The sequence below is a fragment of the Gadus morhua genome, chromosome 7, assembly GCF_902167405.1.
Source record: "Gadus morhua chromosome 7, gadMor3.0, whole genome shotgun sequence".
Classification (NCBI taxonomy): domain Eukaryota; kingdom Metazoa; phylum Chordata; class Actinopteri; order Gadiformes; family Gadidae; genus Gadus; species Gadus morhua.
Genome location: NC_044054.1, coordinates 11,669,089 through 11,675,117, shown reverse-complemented (window position 1 = coordinate 11,675,117; position 6,029 = coordinate 11,669,089).

The following is a 6,029-nucleotide window of genomic DNA, read 5'->3' as shown; positions in this document are numbered from 1 at the left end:
ATTGAAAATTAAATCGAATAAAAATAAAAATAAGGTGGAACGTTACTTTTAGCACAATTAACTCTTGTATTAGCCTATTTTATTTTTAGGTGGGATGGTACCTTTAACCCAAATATATTTTTTTTTTTTTTTTTTAGGGGGCTAACCTATTTTATTCTTTAAGACTACTTAGATAAGGCTGCCTGGCTTTTTGGACCATTCGGGCATCGTTTAATAAAATATATGATGGCCTGGCTTCTTATACCAGTCAGGCCTTGTTTAATTTCGAAGACAAAACGGCCTCGCTCTTTAGACCAGTCGGACCTCGTTTAACTTGAAAATTAAATCAAATAAAAATAGAAATAAGGTGGAACATTACTTTAAGCACAATTAACTCTTGTATTAGCCTATTTTATTTTTAGGTTTGATGTTACCTTTAACCCAAATAATTTATTAGGCGTGCTAACAAGCTGAAATACCCATTACTTGATCATTTTATTATAATCAAAAACCATGAACCATTGCTATCAATACCAATGAACACCAATCAATTTTCTCACAATTCAAAACCAAGACTGCCAGTCCGTTGTCTAGTCACAGCCTCACAAGACGCAAAATGGGGAAAAGACAACCATCAATTGACAATCGCAACAGGATCGCAATCATCAATCACCCATAAGTAATAATCAATAACCACAACCAATCACAATGCAACAATAGTTATTAATATTAATGATCAAAAATTAAAACCAAGACTGCCTAGTTCGTAGATTTAGTCACAGTCTATTTTATCCTGGGTGTGCGGTTCGTGCACTGGACTGCCTAGTTCGTTTGACTAGTCACAGCCCCACGTTGGGCGCCATGTCGAGTGTTCGCACCGCACGCGCGGTGATTTATAGGAACTATGCGTAGGCCTACGACACACCGCTCCGCAGAGGTGTGTGCCCTGGTCACTCTCTCACACACACACATACGAATTCAGACCTGACCCCCGTTTAGCGGGATCAAGGTCTCTCTTGGTCAACACGAAACAATGATGTATCTTTTTGCCTTGTGAATTAACAAAACCTCTTTTACGTCTCTGCCTTGCCACCCTCCATACACGTCAGTCACAATCAACCATTGCTTGTAATATGCGCCACTTACGTGAGGGGATCAGCTGGGAGAGCGCGTCGTTATTGGCGCGTCGTCATTGGTCCCCGGTTTCTCCGGGGATCAATAAAGACTAAACTAATGCTAAAGTGGATTCCTTCTCAAACCACCAAAACTTTCCAACCGGGTCAGGGAAGGGGTTTCAGACTAAACTAATGCTAAAGTGGATACCTTCTCAAACCACCAACACTTTCCGACCGGGTCAGGGAAGGGTTTTTTCCGAGGACCACTACTAAAAAGAAAGGAGTCTGAACCGAGCGCGGCGGTATCAGAGTCCTTAAGATGAAAACTATTGCTATGTAGGCCACAGTTTTTTAGAGCAGAAAAGCAGAGGAGAGCAGAGCACAACACATCACACCATCAGAAGAACACCCAAGCACAGACTGAGCTCTCCCCGCAGATCTCTCTGCTTAACTCTTTTGGTAACATAAGCTCTTTTGTTATACGTTTCCAAGTACTTTCCCTTATTTTGCCCGAGGGGCAACACAAGAAGCTTGAAATCATGCACATGCCGAGTGTTCCCATATCATGGGGTCTAAAGGGACACACGTTCTTTGTATTCCTCTAATGTTTCTCCACGAGGAGATATGTTTAAGCATTCAATTTACTACATAAAAAGGGTATATAAAGTAAACAGTTTGCTCTATGATAAGACATTTTAAGGCACACAATTTAACACATAAGAATATATAAAGTAAGCAATTTACTTTATCATAAGATATATAAGGCACACAAAAAAGATATAAGGTAAGCAATTCAATTTATCGTAATATATATAAGGCACACAAGAAGTAATAAAGTAAGCAATTCACTTTATCGTAAAATATATAAGGCACACAAGAAGTAATAAAGTAAGCAATTCACTTTATCGTAAGATATATAAGGCACACAAGAAGTAATAAAGTAAGCAATTCACTTTATCGTAAGATATATAAGGCACACATATTTATGTACGGTGACCTTGTTGACAGCATGGTGTGACAGTATGATTCTGGAGTGATTCTGGAACGGCTAGGTGCATCAATATAGTGAGTCCTATTGGGACACACGTAATTACGAATGGAGCATTGATATCAGAAATCAACAACATTAGCTTGCTAAACAGCTAAAAAAATGCATAGCTGGCTTTCAATAATGTGAAACAATTTACATGTAGAACTTAAAGGGGACATATTAAACCACCAGGTGTGAGTGTGATTAGCCATTACAAGCCGTTTTGAAAATGTGCAGCTTCTGACATCACAGGTGGCCATGTCCACCTAGATGTATGACGGATAGATGAGCAACGTTTGCTACAGTCCACTGGGTAGGCTGGTAGACTGATCTATCCAGCACACATCTAGGTGGACACACATCCCTTTTGTCTGTTTTTACATGTTAGGGTTGTCCAGGGGCTTACTTGACCACTCTGTGTTGGATCCCGGGGCCCCTTCTATGGCTTAATTAGGCCTGTCTCTCTCTCTCTCTCTCTCTCCTATCACCCTCTAGCTCCACCTCTAGGTCCAGCTCCACCTCTAGCCCCACCTCTAGAACCAGCTCCACCGCTAGGTCCAGCTCCACCTCTAAGGTCTAGCTCCACCTCTAGGTCCAGCTCCACCTCTAGGTCCAGCTCCACCTCTAAGGTCAAGCTCCACCTCTAGGTCCAGCTCCACCTCTAGGTCCAGCTCCACCTCTAAGGTCTAGCTCCACCTGTAGAACCAGCTCCACCGCTAGGTCCAGCTCCACCTCTAAGGTCTAGCTCCACCTCTAGGTCCAGCTCCACCTCTAAGGTCTAGCTCCACCTCTAGGTCCAGCTCCACCTCTAGGTCCAGCTAACAGTGGTTTTCTGCGGCATACGAGAGAGGATTAGGCTTCTCTGACTCTTTTAGTAAAACATAATGGTTTGTGTGGATGCGTGGAGCCAGTTCTGGAAACACGTTGATTTTCTTGATGGCTACCGAGAGAGGTTTATTCTTCCTGGACACTTATAGTAGTAACGCTCCTTTGTATGTGGATGTGTAAAGCTCTGTGTCAGCAGCAGCTTATTTTTTGTTTATCACCATCTCAGTATAACATCATGGTGTGTGGCGAATTTCCTATAAGACCTCATTCACCGGGAGTGAGTGAGCACTCAACGATGCTTGGATTGTTTCATCGTCTGATGTTGCTAGTATAAACATTCCCTAAATGTGCGTTTAAATAAGGCAAAAAGTTCTCCAGCACCATAAACAAGTTTCTTAAAACTTCACTGTCTCCCGCTGAAAGTTTAAATTGGCCTCTTTTAAATCACAATGCTTCATTCACATCATTTCCTGTACGGTATACCTAGGAGCTTGAAACTAGTGCAAAGCACTTGCCTAGAAGCCCAAATCATTGATTTATCCACAACATGCTCCCTTGCGTTAGCCTGGCCCCGCCCACCTACCTACTTCCGCTAAATTTTTTATTTCCCTTCAGTACTAGGTCTGGGTCTGCTTAATATGAATGTGTTCCATGGAAACCAGATTTCTGGCGGTCCAATCAGCGAACAGAGGGAGTGGCTGAGAACGATGACGTCTGGGTCGCCCGCCAGTTTCAGTTGTAGTCAGAGGAAGACAATGGAGAAGGATACGAGAGAAGCTATTCGGTCTGTTGTGGCATCGCTGCCGAAAATCGATCAATTAAAGCCGGAGAAAGAACAAGCTTTGCTGAGTTTTGTTGGTGGCCATGATGTTGTGGCGCTTCTCCCCACCGGGTTCGGGAAAAGTTTGATTTTCCACCTGGCTCCGTTAGTGGTGAAGGAGCCGGTCCCGTCGCATGACATACGTCACGACCAAACGCTATGCGATTGGTTATGGCAGATCCAGAGTGGCACTGAGCAGATCCAATCACTTTAAAACTTCTACAGACACCCGCCTCCAAGTGAGTGAACCTTTGTCAATTGACAAACGTTCACTCACTTGGAGGCAGTGACGCCTCCCCTTAGGATTACCTTTCCGTAACTATGAGCATGAAATCGCGTGATACTGAGATGATCATATCAAACAGAATAGGCAATAAAAAGAATGTGTCATTAGTTAAAGAAACACCTTCATATGGTAGGCCATTAGAGCAAATAATGAAATGTCACATTAACACGACCGAATGTTGCATGTTAATATTCTGACGTATTAACGCCAATAAAATTGATAAATGACAGTGCCTTTTCTGGTTGTGGCCAATGAGGGACCTTGAATCAAGGCAGACATAGATATTCATGATGACGAGGTTCTGTAATAATGTCGAACAGCAACGCAAGGGTAACCTGGTCCTACCAGACCATCGTACTTCATTTCATTTGTACAGAAGGTCTGGAACTGCTCATGAATTTAGCAGTTCCAGACCTTCACTCAATATCATACATTATGTTACCCCCTCTGTGATCCTATCATTTTCAAACTTGGCAATGAAGTATATTAACATATATAGCCTGCATGAAACACCAAGATTGCAAACAGGCAAAATATCCAAGATTCCCATCTTCAGAACATGTTTTTTGCATGGCAGACCAATGTCTATAACGACCACTGGTCCATAATAACGTAGCATCGTTTTAAGTGCAGTTGGGTTCCCTTAGCACCAACAGTGTTTCGACCCATGCCCTGATGAGTTCTCTTTCACATCTTTTCCATCATGGTCATGGAATAGTTTGACTTTTTGACCGCAGCTCTTGTTGAGATTTACCGGACACCATAAACCTTTGATTGTCTTGAATATCAGATGTGAAATACCCGTTTGTGTGTTGTGGATAGTAACAGCCATATGGCACTCAACCTATCACAGTGCACACTGTTACACAGCATCACAGTTATGTTTACATTCTATTGTAACCTCAGTTTCCAGGCGAAAAGTCTTTGGCTCTTGTTGTCTTTTAGTCTTTTCTGCTTAGGAAGGATCCTAACTGACTGAGTGAAATGATCCGGAAGTATCTGAGTGGAAGCCATGATAAAAGCTGTTTGAATTCTCTTAATGCTTAGGAAAGATGCTTCAATGCTTCCTTACTTATCTCCTTTAGCATAGATTAAACTGATCTCCTCTGTTTAATGACTTCTTTGGGCATGTCAATTAATCTTTCAACATCCTTATTAAAAGAGGCAAAGAGGCCATGTTTGTAGTGTCTGACTTATCTTCAAACTCATGAAACCTTATATCGTGTTGTGTTGACCTATTCCCATCGACCTCTATATGGAGAATAATCCATTCATAATTGGTGTTAGCACTAAAAATGTGTGATCCAATGAGGTACTGATGGTTGCTTGAAAAATGTGGTCTGAATAAAGCATAGACCAAAGTAATATACATTAATAGACCAACACTAGTCTTTTTCCTTCAACCAACGCTTTCTCAAATAATCATTGATATTTTTATATTCATCTTGTCCATTTTATTACCAACGGGCACACTAAATCTAAATTGGCCAGTTTGGGGTGAAAGTGAATAAAGTTATGCTTCTGCTCGTCACCAGAATAGTGGCTGTTTGCATCTCACACTTTAAAAGGGCGGAGACGATGCACACTGCCGCGTTGAAGTCAAACGAAAAAATGGGAGGGGAATCTCCTATTGCTTTTGACAGTCGAATTGTCCTTATGTTGCTTTACTTACACGTTTTGTAGAAATTAGTAGGAGGGAAAATGGGGGGATAACCCTTTCAAATGTCAACAATGCACAATGAATATCCTTGCTTGGCTTATTCATATGGGCATGATTGACAGCTGTTTGAATTAAATGATAGACTTTCTAAATTGAAGAAAGAATTATATTGGTTGGTTATTTCCGTTCATATGCTATTATATATATATTGACAAGAGTATCGAAGACGTCGCTTACACAATTCTGGAATTATATTTATTCATACTTTTTCTCTCCGAGTGTACTCGAACACGTCCTCCGTTAAGACCTTG